Source organism: Gorilla gorilla, chromosome 12 (genome assembly GCF_029281585.2).
Source record: "Gorilla gorilla gorilla isolate KB3781 chromosome 12, NHGRI_mGorGor1-v2.1_pri, whole genome shotgun sequence".
Lineage (NCBI taxonomy): Eukaryota > Metazoa > Chordata > Mammalia > Primates > Hominidae > Gorilla > Gorilla gorilla.
Genome location: NC_073236.2, coordinates 29485043 through 29504697, shown reverse-complemented (window position 1 = coordinate 29504697; position 19655 = coordinate 29485043).

Here is a 19655-nt window from a genome sequence, read left to right as displayed (position 1 = left end):
TCTCCCAGGGCCTGTCCAGAGTGAGGTCTGGGTACCCCAGGCATTTCCAGACCACAGGATCTGATGTTGGCCAAGAGGCCATGGCCACAGGCTTTCTGAGGCTGGCCCCCAGGGAGAGTTCAATCCTACTATCCCAATTCCTGTCCTGGCCTTACCTCTCAGTCTCACCGAGCCGCTTCATGGTCCCAAACCAGGACCCAAAGTGCTGCTTGGGCTCAAGGTTGTAATTATTTGCAGCCAACTGGAGCAGCGGACCTCCTTGCTTACTTTGAATTCCTGGGTCCAGAGGGAAAAACTGGGTGGTGACAAGGACTGGACAGGGAGGCCACAGGGGCCCTGTGGGGGTGTTAGATGGGGTGGTGGCCAGTCTTTGCTCATAGGGGACCCCCTCCTCCTCTCCAGTCCTGTCCCCACCTGTTCTCAGAGCTGGCTCAAACAGCAGCTCCTCCAGGAAGGTGTCCTTGGTTTCAACCTGGTACTCCCACCTGCAGGTCTTCCTGGAGTGTCTCCTCTTTCTCTCTGTCTCCCCATAAATCTAAGATGAGGGGGATGGATCTGCCCACCGCTACTCACCGTATGACTCTTGTGAGGTTGATAAGTCTCCCCTGGAAGGCCAACAGCTGAAGTCCATCAGAAAGGGTCCTCTGGCCCAGAGCCAGTCCCTGCCCACCCCTGTCATGCTGCACCCAGGGTGCAAGACCCAGATCAGGTCTGGGTGACAGGAGGGGTATAGAGGGGCTGAGGCTCAGGGGCCTTCTAGCCTAACTTGTCTGGAGACAGTTGGGGAAACTGAGACCCCAAGCAGGGAGGTATGGCTCTGAGAGATTATTCTCATTAACCTGGAACATTTTTGCAAGCTGTTAGGTATAGGAAGTCTGTCACAGGTAAGAGAAATGCTTTTTAAGAGCATGAGAGACAGCAGGGTTGTGACAATATTGAAACACCACCGTGCAGATTCACCAATTGCCACCACCAGGAGCCCCCTGAGTCATTGCAGATGCACAGCCCTCCCCTGCAACCCCTGGACCTCCCCATGGTCTGGCACCTAAAGGGTTATGCCTCATGGCAGGAATCAGGGCCCTCAGGGTGCCCTGCCCACTCCAAGGTCTGCCTCTGCTCTGATTGGTCACTGACATTCAGATTGTCACCCAAATATAAGGACATTAGCAGAAAGACTCATTCAATACAAGTGGACTCAGACATAGATCGGAATTGGGTTGCAAAAAGCCCCTTTTGTTTTTTTAATTTTATTTTGGAAAAAACTTTTATTGTGAAAATTCATATATATATATACAAAAAAACTCAATCAGTGCGAAAGGATAGACAATGAACAAATGAATTCCCCTTCCACTCCAGATCCCCAACTCAGATCCAGGCCTCCTGAGCCCACTTCCCCCATCTCATCACAGATCCAGACCTCCTGAGCCCACTTCCCCATCTCATCACCAGTGATTTCTTGGGCTCTGCATTAGTTTTCTATTGCTGCTGCAACAAACAGCTACAGACTCAGTGGCTTCCATTTCCGTTATAGTTCTGGTTGCCAAAAGTCCTAAGAGGATCTCACTGGGCTAAAGTCAAGGTGCTGGCGGGGCTATGTCCCTTCTGGAGGCTCAAGGGATGAATCGGGTCCCTGCCTTTTCCAGCTTCTAGGGGCTCCAGCTTCTAGGTTTGTGGCCTCCTTCATCCTCAAAGCCAGCAACAGCAGGTGAAGTCCTCGCCCATCGTGCATCACTCTCCCTTCTGCCTCCTTCAACTTTTTTTTTTATATTTAGGGGGAACGAGTACAGAATTCTCACGTAGTCAAAAAGCTCCTTATAGAGAAGCTCGGAACTTTCAATACAACTTTGCCTTTTTTGCCATTTTAATTTTCCATTTAATTTAAATGTATTCTCTCATTTGACCTTCATACTCTGTGGAGAAATATTCCCATTTTGGCTTGTATTGACAAGCTGTTTTCACACAGCCCCCATATCACCCAACCAACCAGCAGAGATCCTCCTTCCTAAGAAACAGATAAAGAAACTGAGGCCCAGGGAGGCTGAGAGTCCTGCCAGGATCATTCACCTTTCAAGGTAAGGAGCCAGTTCCAGACCTGGGTTTGTGCAGCTCCAAGCTCCCCCATCTTTCTACAATGCTAGATTTAGACTATAGCAATCTAGCAAGTGTGGCCACACAATGGTCAAGTTGGATTTAGATGATGTTCCCTATAAATCCATTCTCCTCTCCCCTGTAAGCAAGGCAAAGTACTCCAGGCCATGGGGAGTCCCTGAAGACTCGATGAACTGCAGTGGCCACCATCGGGAGGTTGCAGGTTAACCAGAACTCACCGGCACAGCAGGAGAGCAGCTTGGAACCTGCAACCTAGCCAAAACCTAGTGCCTTGGATTGGGGGAGAAGACATGCAGCCATTCCTCTCTCTCTGCTGGCTAGAGGGGATTCTGGCTTTTCCTGCCAGAGCCACCCCTTTCCCTCCTCCTAAAGTTGATGGTGGTTCTTTAAGGAAAGGGAGAAGTGCACGGTGTGATAGGGCAGGAAGACAAGAAAACGGAGGAGAGGAGGGGACTTTCCCATAAGCAGGCAGAAGAAAAGGCAGCTGTGGTGTGTGATGGACATGGATGCAGTGGTGTCCAATGTGGGGTCAGCCCTAGAGGAGAGACAGAGAGAGAGACAGAAAAGTGAGAGAGTCCTGACCCTTACGATTAACATGGGATCTGCCTGCAAGTGCTGTTTAGGGCCATCGCCTCTTCCTGTACTGCTATTTTTGAGAGTGATGCTCCTGAGCCCCATGACCCAGTCAAATTTGATGTCCCCTTGAGCCAAATTCAGTGCTGGGAGTCCAGTGTGATCTGCACGGATCTTGCTGCATTGAGAACAGGCCAGATCTTGACCCCAATACAGGGGCTGGATATGAACAGGCAACAGCTGGGTTTCTGAGTCAGAAAGACTTGATTAATTGCTAATTGCTTAGGCAAGTAATTTAATTTTGTTGAGTCAGATTCCTCAGGTACAAAATGCAGATGACAGTACTTATTCCTCCAGGTTGTGGGGAAAATGGAGATTCTAAGCACGATGTCCATTTCACAGAAAGGTACCAATTTGGTGGCTTATTTTCCTTTCTACCTTCAGAAGTGGCTATCCCTGCCACCCAAACACACCCTTGACTCTCAAGTGGACGGGGTCCCATTTGCACAGGGGGAGACCTTACAGCCTACGTTGAGTCTATACTTACCACTTAGTGAGCATTGTATCCGCTCAGGGGCCTCTGTGGGCATCCGTCTCCTCTGCAGCATCTTTCCTCCCCACTGCTGGGTCTGCACATGACCCCCTCCTTGGGTTAGGCCTCTGATCAGTGATGACCTTGGTATGGTGGTGATGGTCAGTCTTGGCATCAAATGAGCCAGTTTATATCATCAGCTATTCAATAAAATACTAATCTAGGTGTCACCGTGAAAGTATTTTGTGACATTGTTATGTACGTGTTGTTACAAATGTGCATGATGCATTTACTACAGCATAGAATTTTGCCTGGGTGCCAGCCTGAAGTCTGTCCGACAGATCATAGCCATGTTAGTCCCACAGTCGCAGGGGCCAATTGATTAAATTATTTTATCTCCCTTGAGAACTAAAAATAAAATCCTAAGCCCCCCACCCGACTTAACAGACCCCCTGTTGGCCAACGGAACCTCAAATAAATCTTAAAATTCAGTTATTGGCCATGACAGGACAGGAGGTCAGACATACCTCCCTGTACCTCCCTCCCTCTTATGGTTTAGACCCAACAACTGAGCAGCATTAATGTTAAAATAGAGATCATGAGACTGACAGAACAGACTTTGTGGCGATAAGACCTCAAATTATAAACAGGACCTAGGGCCATGCCAGGCGAGGGTTAAGTCTTGTACCCTACTCTTAAAGAATTAACTAGATTCTAACTACCACATGGGTTTTATTTTTCTCTAGCAGCCAAGCAAGCACTGGCTGTGAGAGAAGCAAGATTAAAACAATTACAACTCACCCAGTTCACAGACGCTGAGTAACTGATCTCCTGCCCCACTAACCTTAACGACAGCTTTCTCTGGACAAGGGACTGATTTCAGTAACTTTCTCCTGATAAGAGACCATCCTCCATGGACTGGTTCTGGCCAGTTTTAGAGGCTGTGCCTTTACAGAGGCTGAGTACCTTCATGTCCCTGCTTCACTTTTTGATGTGTGGGGCCTAATTATAATACATTTAAATGTCAAGTCTCCACCCCAGAATGAACATGCATATTTATTGAGTATGCATGCGTTAGGACCTCTTTTATGAGTATTCTCATAAAATGATATAGCTCCTCTGATATCCTACTGAGTATGTATATGTAGCCAACTCATTTGGCTCAAATTCCTGTCCTCTCCTTCCCTCCCTGGAAATGCCTGCCTCTGGCCTTGGCTGTAGGCCACACTTTCCAGCCTGTCATAACGGCCACCTTGCAGACTGCAAACTTTTATAAGAAATAAAGCTCTCTTTTCTAAATTTATAAAATTGTGTGATTTTTCAGTTGATGCTCTCTTTCTACACACACACACACACACACATGCAATTTATACAGAAGGAAATCTGGAGAATATATGTGGGAATGTATATTAAGTGTGTGGCACCATGGTGGAAGTAACATAAAGTTGGATTAGGCTAAATTTATTAATGTTGGCCCACTAAACAGAGATTCTGGACTCGGGGTTGTAGGTCAAAGCTTTAGAAAGGGCTCCAAGGGTTGGTTTGATCGGTTACTTGGTTGGTTGCTTGCTTGGTTGGTTGGTGCTTGCTTCCTTGCTTGGTTGTTTGGTTGGTTTGTTGCTTGCTTGCTTGTTGGTTGATTGGTTGGCTGTTTGGTGACTTGGTTGGTTGGCTGAAACAGAATCAGAGTTTACCTAAGGTACATAAAGTTGAGATGCCACAACTTCCTTGGTTTATGTGTACAGAAAGGTATGCAAAAACTCGGGGAGACTGGATTTATTATGTCAGACCTGCTCACTCACACTGGAGGGTCTACAGAACATACTCGTCACAATGATCATGAGAAAGAATATTGTGAGAGGAGCCCAGTATCCTGGAAGAGCTTTGAGCTTGTGCTCTCAGTAGGCAAAATGTTACAGCAGGAACTGCAGCCACTGGACTGGGATCTTTAAGTAAAATGAGGATAATTGAATCCTGGGGTGGCAGGGAACATGGGCTGTCCTTAATCACCAAAGATGAGGTGGGTGTGGTCACCACAGTGGAAAGCAGTGTCAAAGCAGCAGTCAGAATGGTTTGACTCACAGACACCCACGGCATTGTGTAGTCCATGGTATCCACAGGGAGAGCTAATGGGCTGTACCAAAGTCTTAGTTCTTTAAAAAATGAAGAATTCTAGGTCAACTGAATAAAAGACTAACTCAAATTAGTGAAACACAGATCTAAAACCCTCAATCAATTCCCAGACTTGAGCCAGTTCACAGGCCCACAACCCCTTAAGTGAAGGGGAGGCTGGGTGATCTTGGGGAAGTACGCTGCTACATTGCCAAAAATTTACATTGTTAATCTTTTTCCCAGTCTTCCCCAAAGGGACCTACAGCCTTCTGCCAGGATGACTGTGACTTAAAGAAAAGAAAATTCGCAGATATTTGGGGAATTACTGGGCACTGGCTCTCATTTGACACTATTATCACTGTTGCCTAGGATGGATTCATGCTTCTGGGTTCAAGCAGTCCTCCTACCTCAGCCTCCCAAAGTGCTGGGATTACAGACATGAGCCACTGTGGCCAGCAGAGCTTTGAAACTAGAACATGGAAGTCCAGTGGTAAATATTTGACAAGTCTCGGAAGAGATTGGGCCAAGGCAATGTTGATGATTCTTTTTTTTTTTTTTTTTTTTTTTTTTTGGCAACAGAGTCTTGCTCTGTTGTCTAGGCTGGAGTGCAATGGCGCAATCTCAGCTCACTGCAACCTCTGCCTCCGGGGTCCAAGCAATTCTCCTGCCTCAGCCTCCTGAGTAGCTGGGATTACAGGTGCCCACCCCCACACCAGGCTAATTTTTTATTTTTTTATTTTTTTTGAGACAGAGTCTCACTCTATATCGCCCAGGCTGGAGTGCAGTGGCGCAATCTGGGCTCACTGCAAACCCTGCCTCTTAGGTTCACGCCATTCTCCTGCCTCAGCCTCACGAGTAGCTGGGACTACAGGTGCCTGCCACCGTGCCTGGCTAATTTTTTGTATTTTTAGTAGAGACGGGGTTTCACCGTGTTAGCCAGGATGGTCTTGATCTCCTGACCTCATGATCCGCCCGCCTCGGCCTCCCAAAGTGCTGGGATTACAGGGATGAGCCACCATGCCCAGCCACACCAAGCTAATTTTTGTATTTTTTTTCAGTTGAGACAGGGTTTCAGCATGTTGGCCAGGCTGGTCCCTGACCTTGTGATCCGCCCACCTCGGCTTCCCAAAGTGCTGAGATGACAGGAGTGAGCCACCGCGCCTGGCCAATGTTGATGATTCTAAACAGCAGCAGCTAATGTGAAAACCATCCAACTGGAAGCCCTGGCCTTTCCCAGAGGACACAGTCTGGGTGGTGGGCAGAGACTTCGGCTGCCTTCCAAGGCAAGCAGCTCCTTGCTGCCCGCTTGCTGGGGATTTTACTTACAGGGCAGAAGCTGGCAGGTGATTTGGGGGCAGAAATTGCTTCCTGGATGGTATAAGATGAACCACACTCCCCAGGAAGGCACTCATCCTGGTGGCCTAACAGAAGCAGCCCTCACCCCAAAAGACAATGCTGCTCCACTAGTTTTACGGGGTGACTCCTTCCTGTAGGTTCCTTCCAGCTTTACCAGAAACACAGCACATCTTTCCTGACAGGACATTGGTTTTGTTTTTGAACAGAGAGATCCTTCTTTTAAAAAGTTAGTTTTTTCTTTTTTTTTTTTTTTTCTTTTTTTGTAATGGAATCAACCTAGGTCCTAAGCCTAGCATATTATTATTATTTTTATGATTATTTTTTGAGATGGAGTCCCACTCTGTGGCCCAGGCTGGAGGGCAGTGGCACGATCTCGGCTCACTGCAATGTCTGCCTCCTGGGTTCAAGAGATTCTCCTGCCTCAACCTACAGAGGAGCCGGGATTACAGGTGTGCACCACCATGCCCAGCTAATTTTTGTACTTTTAGTAGAGACAGGGTTTTGCCATGTTGGCCAGGCTGATCTCAAACTCCTAACCTCAGGTGATCCACCCACCTCAGCCTCCCAAAGTGCTGAGAATACAGGTGTGAGCTGCCATACCCAGCCACAGGTTATTTTTGCTGATCTTCTCCCTCCTTCCACCCTCCACCCTCAAAGAAAATGTGGTACATCTACACCATGGAATACTACGCAACCCTGAAAAGGAACAAAATCATGTTTTTTTTTGTTTTTTTTTTTTTTTTTTTTTGCAGCAACACGGATGTAGCTGGAGGCCATTATCTTTTTAAATTATTTTTATTATTTTTTATTTTTTCTATTCTACTTTAAGTTCTGGGGTATATGTGCAGAATATGCAGGATTGTTACATAGATATACATGTGCCATAGCGGTTTGCTGCACCCATCAACCCATCATCTACATTAGATATTTCTCATAATGCTGTCCCTCCCCCAGTCCCCCACCCCTGCAACAGGCCCCAGTGTGTGATGTTCCCCTCTCTGGGTCGATGTGTTCTCATTGTTCACTTCCCACTTATGAGTTAGAACATGCACTGTTGGGTTCTCTGTTCCTGTGTCACTTTGCTGAACATGAGGGTTTCCAGCTTCATCCATGTCCCTGCAAAGGACATGAACTCATCCTTTTTCATGGCTGCATAGTATTCCACAGTGTCTATGTGCTACATTTTCTTTATCCAGTCTATCACTGATGAGCATTTGGGTTGGTTCCACATCTTTGCTACTGTGAACAGTGTGGAGGCCATTATCTTAAGTAAATTAACAGAATGCTGCGTGTTCTCACTTATAAGTGGGAGCTAAATGTTGTGTATATGTAGACACAGAGAAGGGAACAGATACTGGGGTCTAGTTAGGGGGAGAGAGGAAGGTAGAAGGACAAGAGTTGAAAAAACCAACTGTGGGGTATTATGCTCACTACCTGGGTGATGGGATCACTCATACCCTAGACCTCAGCATCGCACATCGTACCCATGTAAGAAACCTGTACATGTACCTCCTGAATCTAAACTGCTCCACCATTTGCACCAGCAATTACAAGACTGGGCATCTACCCAAAGGAAAAGAAGTCATTCTACCAAAAAGACACATGCATGGTAAACTTCCTTGTTTTTTTCGTTTTGTTGTTTTTTGAGATGGAGTCTCACTCTATTGCCCATGCTGAAGTGCAGTAGCAATCTCGGCTCACTGCAACCTCCGCCTCCCAGGTTCACGTGATTCTCCTGCCTCAGCCTCCTGAGCAACTGGGATTACAGGCATGTGCCACCATGCCTGGCTAATTTTTGTATTTTTAGTAGAGATAGGGTTTCACCATGTTGACCAGGCTGGTCTTGAACTCCTGACCTCAGGTGATCTGCCCACCTTGGCCCTCCAGAGTGCTGGGATTACAGTGCCCAGCCCTGTAAGGTTCATCACAGCATGACTTACAATAAGAAAGTCAGGGAATCAACCTAGTTGCCCATCAGTGGGGTACCGGATAAAGCAAAAGTGGTTCTTCTATAGCATCAAATACTACACAGCCATGAAAAAGAATAAAATCATGTCCTTTGTAGCCACATGGATGTAGCTGGAGGGCATTATGCTTAATCACTTAACACAAGGACAGAAAATCAAATACCACATGTTCTTGACTGGATAAAGCAATTGTGGCCCTTCTACGCCATGGAATACTGCACAGCCATGAAAAAGAATAAAATCATGTCTTTGCAGCCACATGGACACAGCTGAAGGGAATTATGCTTAGTGAATTAACGCCAGGAAAAGAAAATCGAATACCACATGTTCTCCACTAGATAAAGCAAATGTGGTCTTTCTGCATCATGGAATACTACACAGCCATGAAAAAGAATAATATCATGTCCTTTGCAGCCACATGGACACAGCTGAAGGACATTATGCTTAGTGAATTAATGCCAGGAACAGAAAATGAAATACTACATGTCCTCAACTGGATAAAGCAAATGTGGCCCTTCTACACCACGGAATACTACACAGTGATGAAAAAAATAAAATCATGTCTTTGCAGCCACATGGATGCAGCCGGAGGGCATTATGCTTAGTGAATCAATACGAGGAACAGAAAATCAAATACCACATGTTCTGCACTAGATAAAGCAAATGTGGTCCTTCCGCATCATGGAATACTACACAGCCATAAACAAGAATAAAATCATGCCCTTTGCAGCAACATGGATGAAGCTGAAGGGCATTATGCTTAGTGAATTAATGCCAGAAACAGAAAATCAAATACCACATGTTCTCAATTAGATAAAGCAAATGGGGTCCTTCCGCATCATGGAATACTACACAGCCATGAACAAGAATAAAATCATGCCCTTTGCAGTCACATGGATGAAGCTGAAGGGCACTATGCTTAGTGAATTAATGCCAGGAACAGAAAATCAAATACCACATGTTCTCACTTATAGGTGGGAGCTAAACATTGCCTGCACCTGGACACAATGAAGGGGCACCACAGACCCTCAGGACTAATAGAGTAGGAAGCAGGGGTGGGGGTACAAAGGTTGAAAAACTGCCCTGAGATTCTTTGAATTTCAGGCAGAAGGCAGCAACTGGAGAGATCTTTGGGTCACGGATTTTTCTGTTGCATTTTCTTGCTTGTTTGTTTTCTCTCTCTCTCTCTCTTTTTTTTTTGAGATGGAGTCTCGCTCTGTGACCCAGGCTGGAGTGCAGTGGTGCAATCTCGGCTCCCTGCAACTTCTGCCTCCTGGATTCAAGCAATTCTTCTACCTCAGCCTCCCCAGTAGCTGGGACTACAGGCACCTGCCGCCACACCTGGCTAATTTTTGTATTTTTAGCAGAGAAGGGGTTTCACCATGTTGGCCAGGCTGGTCTCGAACTCCTGACCTCAGGTGATCCACCTGCCTCGGCCTCCCAAAGTGCTGGGATTACAGGCATGAGCCACTGCACCTGGCCCTCTTCTTATATATTCTAGAACTCCTCTAGAATTTGGGGTTTGTTTTTCTTAATTACAAGGAATCAAGTTGAATCATTAGTGCATATATAAATATACATTTTATTTTTAGTACACAATATATACCTCAGGAATGTACAATGCTCAGTGCCTGGGTGACGGGATTATTCATACCCCAAACCTCAGCATCGTACAATATCCCCAGGTCACAAAGCTGCCCGTGGATCCCCTGAATCTTTAATAATAATAATAATAATAATAATAATAAAAAGTGACTTTGTCATTCACAGGAAAATGTGAATGACATTCACTCTGCCTCTCAGGCCCTTGGATTCCCAAAGTTTGTTTTCATCACGCCCGGGGGACACTCAGAATCTCGTTTTCAGAACACGGGTTGTTTTTCTTAGAAACGCTTTGGAAAACAAAATAGGAAGCAAAATCTTTCTCACTCCTTCCACTCCGTAATAGACAAAATAAAATGAGGGGGCAGGAATCCAGAGACTTTGATTGCAGTTGGCAGATTTATTGTGGTACAGACATGAAGGGAAGCAGTGTTCTCTCTGATTCTACGAACCATACAGCCTGGGCCGGCTGCCTTCTGCTTTCTGGATGGTGCAGGCGTGAGCTCCAAGCCCAAATTTCACTGGAGCTCCAGGAATCGAGCCTGGCTGGCCCAGGCACTCACTGCACGCGGGCCAAGCGTGAAACCAGTGATCGCTCCAGCAAGGTAACAGGACAGCTTGGTGATCCTTCTTGCCGGCCACAAAAGGTTATAGCCAGAATTCCACCGAATGTGGTCTTTCTGTGTCTCTCCCCAGACAGCGAAGCTGGACAAACCTGGGGGTCAGGGGTGGGGGGTGCTGACCTCAGTGGGGTGTCCTGGAGAGGCAGGAACCAGGGTTTACAGGGTGCAGATCCTACTGAAGCAAATGGACGTGGCATCCGCGGGCAGAGGTGGCTGTGGCGTCCCCCCTCTGCCTGTGGTGTCACCAAATGTACCCAGAGACCACTTGTAAACCTGGAGGATGTGCTAACATCAGTGGGGTGTCCTGGAGAGGCAGGAACCTGGGTATCCAAGGTGCAGATCCTACTGAAGCAAATGGACGTGGCATCCGCGGGCAGAGCTGGCTGTGGCGTCCCCCCTTCTGCCTGGGTTGTCACCACATTTCACCAAGAGACCCCTTCTAAACCTGGGGAGTGTGCTGACCTCAGTGGGGTGTCCTGGAGAGGCAGGAACCAGGGTTTACAGGATGCAGATCCTACTGAAGCAAATGGACGTGGCATCCTTGGGCAGAGCTCCTGTGGCTGGCCTTCCAGCCTGGATGTCCCCCCCCGCCTGGGGTGTCACCAAATGCACCCAGAGACCCCTTCTAAACCTGGGGGGATGTGCTGACCTCAGTGGGGTTTCCTGGAGAGGCAAGAACCTGGGTTTCCAGGGTGCATATCCTACTGAAGCAAATGGACGTGGCATCCTTGGGCAGAGCTGGCTGTGGCTGGCCTTCCAGCCTGGACGTCTCCCCCACTGCCTGGGGTGTCACCAAATGCACCCAGAGACCTCTCTTCTGAAAGCCCATTCATGGGAAGGCTCTAGATCTCCTCGGCAGGCAGCATCAGATCTGATTTAACTGCGTTATCAGGTAATGCAGGCCTGTTCTACCTGTGTGCGTGAGCGCGTGGGTGACGTGTGGGAGTGTGTGTGTTGATGTGGGTGTGGGTGTGTGCCTGTGTGGCTGTGTGTGTGTGCCTGTTTATGTGATGATGAGTGTGTCTGTGAGTCTGTAAGACAACGTGTGCTTCCATGCATGTTTCTGTGTGAGCGTGCATTCCTGTGTTTTATGGAAGTGTGTTTTTGTGATGGTGTTTGTGTGTGCCCCTGCGTTTATTGTATTTGTGTGTTTGTGAATATGAGTGTATGTGTGTGAATCTGTATGGCAATGTATAAATTCTTTTCTCTTTTTTTTTGAGACGGAGTCTCACTCTGTCACCCATACTGGAGTGCAAAGGCACAATCTCAGCTCACAGCAACCTCCGCCTCCCGGGTTCAAACGATTCTTCTGCCTAAGCCTCCTGAGTACCTGGGATTACAGGCACCCACCACATCTGGCTAATTTTTCTGTTTTGATACGGAGTCTCGTTCTGTCACCCAGGCTGGAGTGCAGTGGCGTGATCTTGGCTCACTGCAACCTCTGCCTCCCGGGTTCAAATGATTCTCCTGCCTCAGCCTCCTGAGTAGCTGGGATTACAGGCATACGCCACCACATCTGGGTAATTTTTGTATTTTTGAGTAGAGACGGGGTTTCACCATGTTGGCCAGGCTGGTCTGGAACTCCTGACCTCAAGTTATCTGCCCGCCTCGGCCTCCCAAAGTTCTGGCAGTACAGGCGTGAGCCACCTTGCCCGGCCCCAGTGTGTGAATTTTTATGTTTGTGTGTCCACATGATTATGTGAGTCTTTTTGTGACTGTGTTTGCATGAGTGTGTGACTGTATTTATGTGTTTGTGTGTGCTTGTGTGATTCTGAGTGTGTGTATGACTGTGTATGACATATGTGAGTGTCTTTGTGGGTGAGTAGCCATCCATGTGTTTGTATGAGAGTGTTTTCATGATTCTGTTTATGAGTGTCTTTGTATGTATACGTGTTTGTGTGCTTTGTGAGAATGTCAATGTGCATGTGCACCCACGTGTGCAAAAAAACCACATTTTGTAATTGTGTTTGTATGTGTGTCCCTGCGTTTGTGTGAGTTTGCATGTCTTTGTGTGTCCATGTGTTTCTATGAGTGTGTTTTGTGATTCTGTCTGTCTTTGTGTTGATGTGTGTTTGTGTAAGTGTGTGGTTGCATTTGTGTCAGTGATTCTGGAGCAGGTGAGCTGATCACAAGCCTGAGCCGAGAATCCATGGAGCTCATTTACAACAGAAGCCGGGACCCTGTGCAAATCCTTCTGAAATATCCCCGGTTTACAGAGCTCCTAGGGGTGGGGAAGAAAAATTCCCTGACTTTTCGGCCTCAGGGAAAGAGAGAGACACCCCACTGGCCATATGCCTCTGCTGTTTCTCAGAAAACAGGTAGGGCATCACTCTTTCCCAAATGACGGTGATTTTGAGAACGGTTCACCTTTTGAAGAGACGTTTCTGCCCTGGCGATCCATACATATTGAATCTAAATGAATATTTTTTAATTAAAAAATTCTATATAAATATACATTGTGTATACTTTATATTAATATATTGATATAAATAAATATATTTTATTAATATAAACATGATTTTTATAGTTCATATAAATAAAATTATATATAGTGTATATGTAAAATATACTTTTATTTGTAATACATAATTTTATAGATTAAATTTTATATACTAAGCAAAGTTATATGTGATATATACATGCCATATAACATCATTTATATAATATGTAACTTTATGTAAATAAGTATATAATAAAATTGATCTTATTATATTTGTTAATACATAATTATGTATATATACTATGTAAAAATAAAATTATATATTGTATGTGCATAATTATATTTCTATAAATACACGCTTATGTGTGTATTTATACATGAATGCCTGTGTTTGTGTGAGTACATCAGTGAGTGCGTGAATGTGTGTGTGCGCATGTGTGCCTGTGTTTGTGTGAGTGTAAGAGTGTTGTACATTTATACACACACATTTTGTTTTCTGGTTAATAACAAGATCTATCTTTGATTTAGGATATGAAGAATTCTTATAAGCAACCCCCCCACACACAAAATTTGTATTTATTTTAAAATATTCTTAAAATATGGGTTCTTTTATTTTTGCACAAACAGACAAGAGTGTTTTTTCTTTCCAAAACTTTTATTTCAAATTCTGACGCTGAGGAGCAGAAAAAGAAGAAAACATCGTGTAACCTTATATACATTAGAAACATAGGTAGTTACTTAAATGCAATACAGATTTTGACAACATGCGTTTAGGAAAAATGAGGAATTCCAGCTCGTAGCTGCCTCAATATTGAACTTTCTAATGTTTAATTTTTTTTAATTAAAAAATATTCGTTTGGGTTCAATATGTATGGATCTCCAGGGCAGAAATTTCTCTCCAAAAAGTGAACCACTCTGAAAATCACCGTCATTTGGGAAAGGGTGATGCCCCAGCTGTCTTCTGAAAAATAGCAGAGGCTTCTGGCCAGTGGGGTGTCTCTCTCTTTCCCTGAGGCCGAAATGTCAGGGAATTTTTCTTCCCCACCCCTAGGAGCCCAGTAAACGGGGGATATTTCAGAAGGATTTGCACAGGGTCCTGGCTTCTGCTATTTATGAGCTCCATGGATTCTTGGCTCAGGCTTGTGATCAGCTCACCTGCTCCAGAATCACTTCCCGTCTTAGCTTCTGGGCTAAGACACCTCAAAACCAGCAAAGGAAAGTCCTCACTGGTCAACGCGTCCATCCCAACTCCCCCATCTCCCCTTAGGGTGGGTTTGGGGTTCGGGACTGCTTTACTGTTCCTTTCAAAGCAGACTGGGAGGTAAGATTTTATTCTGCTTCCAGAGGTTCAGGATTTCTGCAGATGGTCAGCAACTCTTTGCATCCTACTGGTAACAGTTTTATATACTTTGTATTTATATAAATATGTATTGTGTATATTTTATATGAATAGATAGATATAAATATATTTTATTAACTTAACCATATGACTTTTATATTTTTATATAAATAAAGTTATATGTAGTGTATATGTAAAATACACTTTTATTTGTAATACATAATTTTATAGATTAATATATTAAGCAAAAATATATGTAACATATATAACATATAACATCATTTATATAATATATAACTTAATGTAAATAAGTATATAAAATTGATATTATATTTGTTAATACATAATTATGCATATATACTATGTAAAAATAAAATTACATATTGTATATGCATAATTATATTTCTATAAATACAATTATATACTATATATAATTATGTATAAAATAATTGTATAATAAAATTATATAATAAATTTTGAAATGTTATAAATTATTATACATAGTATTTTATTGTATTAAATTTAGAAATGTGTTATATGTAATAAAATTTTATTATAATAAATGTAGATTATATAAAATTTTATTTATAATAAATTACCTTATGTATAACTATAATATGAGAAAATAATTATATATCATTTTATTATAATAAATTTAGAAATGTTATACATTATTATATATAAAATTTCATTATATTAAATTTAGAAATATATGTAATAAAATGGTATTATATTAAAATTTTTATGTAACATTTTATTATACATGTATAATTTTATATAATGTTTTATAATATATAGAATATAAGTACACAGAATATAAGTACAAAAATATTTATATACAGCTACACGTAATATAAATACATCAGTGTAAGATGTTTTGTGTGTGTGAGATGGAGTCTCGCTCTTTTGCCCAGGCTGGAGTGCAGCGACACGATCTCGGCTCACTGCAACCTCTGCCTCCTGGGTTCAAGCGATTCTCCTGCCTCAGCCTCCCGAGTAGCTGGGATTACAGGCATGCACCACCACACCCAATCAATTTTTGTATTTTTAGTAGAGATGGGGTTTCACTGTGTTAGCCAGGATGGTCTCAAACTCCTGACCTCAGGTGATCCACCCGCTTCGGCCTCTCAAAGTGCTGGGATTACAGGCATGAGCCACAGTGTAAGATACTAGCTATTGAAAAATAAATAAATATATATATTGCAACAGCTGATTTGTCTGGAAGAGTTTGGTCAGAAGACAGTGTATTAAGAAGACTGTGAGTCTCCAAAGGAAAATAAGAATATACATCATGTTGATATATTATATATAACATAAATAGCTAACTACATCTGTGTATATAGTATAAACAAAAGTACAAAAATATTTGTATATAACTATAAGTAATATGAATATATCAGTGTAAGATATTAGCTATTTAAAATATAGAGAGAGAGAGAGAAAGAGAGAGAGAGAGCAACTGGTGATTTGTCTGGAATATTCTAGTCAGAAGACAGTGTATTAAGAAGACAGTGAGTCCCCAGAAGAATATAAGAATATACATCATGTTAATATATATAACATAAATACCTAACAACATCTGTATATATAGTATAAACAGAAAGTACAAAAATATTAGTATATAACTATATGTAATATAAATACATCAGTGTAAGATATTAGCTATTAAAATATACATATGTGTGTATGTATGTGTATATGTGTATATAAATATTATATATATATATATAGTAACAGCTGATTTGAGTGGAAGACTTTGGTGAGAAGACAGTGTATTAAGAAGACAGTGGGTCCTCACAGGAAAATAAGAATATACATCATGTTTATATTACATATAACATAAACAACTAATTACATCTGTATATACAGCATAAACATAAAGTACAAAAATATTTGTATATAATCATATGTAATATAAATATACCAGTGTAAGATATTAGCTATTAAAATATGCATGTGTGTATGTATGTGTATATGTGTATATATAATATATACATATATAACATATATAATATATAAGATATAGCATAATAATATATTATATATAATATGTAATGTATATTATATAATTAATATATAATATATTCTATGCTATATAATATACAATATATTCTATGAAATAAAATATATAGCATATATATATATAGCATATATATATAGCATATATATATAGCATATATATAGCATATATATATAGCATATATATAGCATATATATATAGCATATATATATAGCATATATATATAGCATATATATATAGCATATATATATAGCATATATATATAGCATATATATATAGCATATATATATAGCATATATATATAGCATATATATATAGCATATATATATAGCATATATATATAGCATATATATATAGCATATATATATAGCATATATATATAGCATATATATAGCATATATATATAGCATATATATATAGCATATATATATAGCATATATATAGCATATATATAGCATATATATATAGCATATATATAGCATATATATATAGCGCATATATATATAGCATATATATAGCGCATATATATATAGCATATATATAGCGCATATATATATAGCATATATATAGCATATATATATAGCATATATATAGCATATATATATAGCATATATATAGCGCATATATATATAGCATATATATAGCGCATATATATATAGCATATATATAGCATATATATATAGCATATATATAGCATATATATATAGCATATATATAGCGCATATATATATAGCATATATATAGCGCATATATATATAGCATATATATAGCGCATATATATATAGCATATATATAGCATATATATATAGCATATATATAGCGCATATATATATAGCATATATATAGCATATATAGCATATATATATAGCATATATATAGCATATATATATAGCATATATATAGCATATATATATAGCATATATATAGCATATATATATAGCATATATATAGCATATATATATAGCATATATATAGCATATATATATAGCATATATATATAGCATATATATATAGCATATATATATAGCATATATATATAGCATATATATATAGCATATATATATAGCATATATATATAGCATATATATATAGCATATATATAGCATATATATAGCATATATATATATAGCATATATATATAGCATATATATATAGCATATATATATAGCATATATATATAGCATATATATAGCATATATATATAGCATATATATATAGCATATATATATAGCATATATATAGCATATATATATAGCATATATATAGCATATATATATAGCATATATATAGCATATATATATATAGCATATATATAGCATATATATATAGCATATATATAGCATATATATATAGCATATATGTATAGCATATATATAGCATATATGTATAGCATATATATAGCATATATGTATAGCATATATATAGCATATATGTATAGCATATATATAGCATATATGTATAGCATATATATAGCATATATGTATAGCATATATATATATATAGCATATATATATATATATATATATATATATATATATATATATAGCAACAGCTGATTTGTCTGGAAGAATTTGGTCAGAAGACAATGTATTAAGAAGACAGTGAGTCCCCAGAGAAATATAAGAATATACATCATGTTTATATTATATATAACATAAATAGCTAACTACATCTGTATATATAGCATAAACATAAAGTACAAAAATATTTATATATAATATAAATATATCAGTGTAAGATATTAGCTATTAAAAAAATATATATATATATAGCAACCCGTGATTTGTCTGGAAGACTGGTCAGAAGACAGTGTATTAGGAAGACAGGCAGTCCCCGCAGGAAGCATGGTGCAGGTGGGATCTGGAGGTGACTCTGGGCTGCCAGAAGACGCCCCACTGCTTTGCGGCAGACACAGGTGGAGAGGTCCTCTCTGTAGCTTCAGCGTGGACACTGTGTGTGTCTTGTTGTGGGAACACTTCTTTCTGCTTCCCTCTCCACTGTGACCCCGTCACACTCACTGACCTGCCCTCCTCCTTCCTCTCACTCTCCGGGGCCCCTGTGGAAAGAGGGTCTTCCCTCCGTGCAGCAGGAACCCCCAGGACCCTCCCCATGCTCCTGGGTTCTGAACTTCAGGGGCATGTGATCCTACCTGACCGGGCACAGGCTCTGTTCACCCTCAGGAACCCCTGTCCTCCCAGGACACCGTGGACTGGAGAACTGGCCTCCTGAAAATCCAGAGAGAACTTAGCACTCACAAATTCTTTTTTTCTTTTTTCTTTGAGATGGGATCTTGCTCTGTCCCCCAGGCTGGAGTGCAATGGCATGATCTCAGCTCACTGCAACCTCCCCCTCCCAGGTTCAAGCAGTTCGTCCCGCCTCTGTCTCCCGAGTATCTGGGATCACAGGCAACCACCCCTGTGGCCAACTAATTTCAGTATTTTTAGTAGAGACGGGGTTTCACCATGTTGGCCAGGCTGGTCTCGAACTCTTGACCTCAAGTGATCCACCCGCCTCGGCCTCCCAAAGTACTGGGATGACATATATTAGCATGATGTATATTCTTCTATTCCTCCGGGGACTCACTGTCTTCTTGGGCAGTAAACCACTGTGCCCGGACTTCTCTGTCCACATCTACACACGTCTAAACCTCTGTAGATTCTGAATTGTTTTTCCTTTTGCACAGAATGAGAGGAACTGAAGTCAGGAGGCCCAGCCCCAACATGGTCCCTGTGGCTCTGTGCTCAGGTGGTTTATGGCTGAGAAGGACTTGGGGGGTTGAGGGCCTCCTATCAGCCCAGGAGACATTACCCGGGTCTGGGAAGCCTGCTCTGCACTTGTGGGTCTCGAATTGTCTGTTGCATTTACCTGCCTCATTATTTTTTCTTCCTGTCTCTCTTCTTACATATTTCTTTTGAATTTGGAGCTTGTTTTTCTTAACTACAATCAACCTGAATCATTACTGCATATATAAATATAAATTTT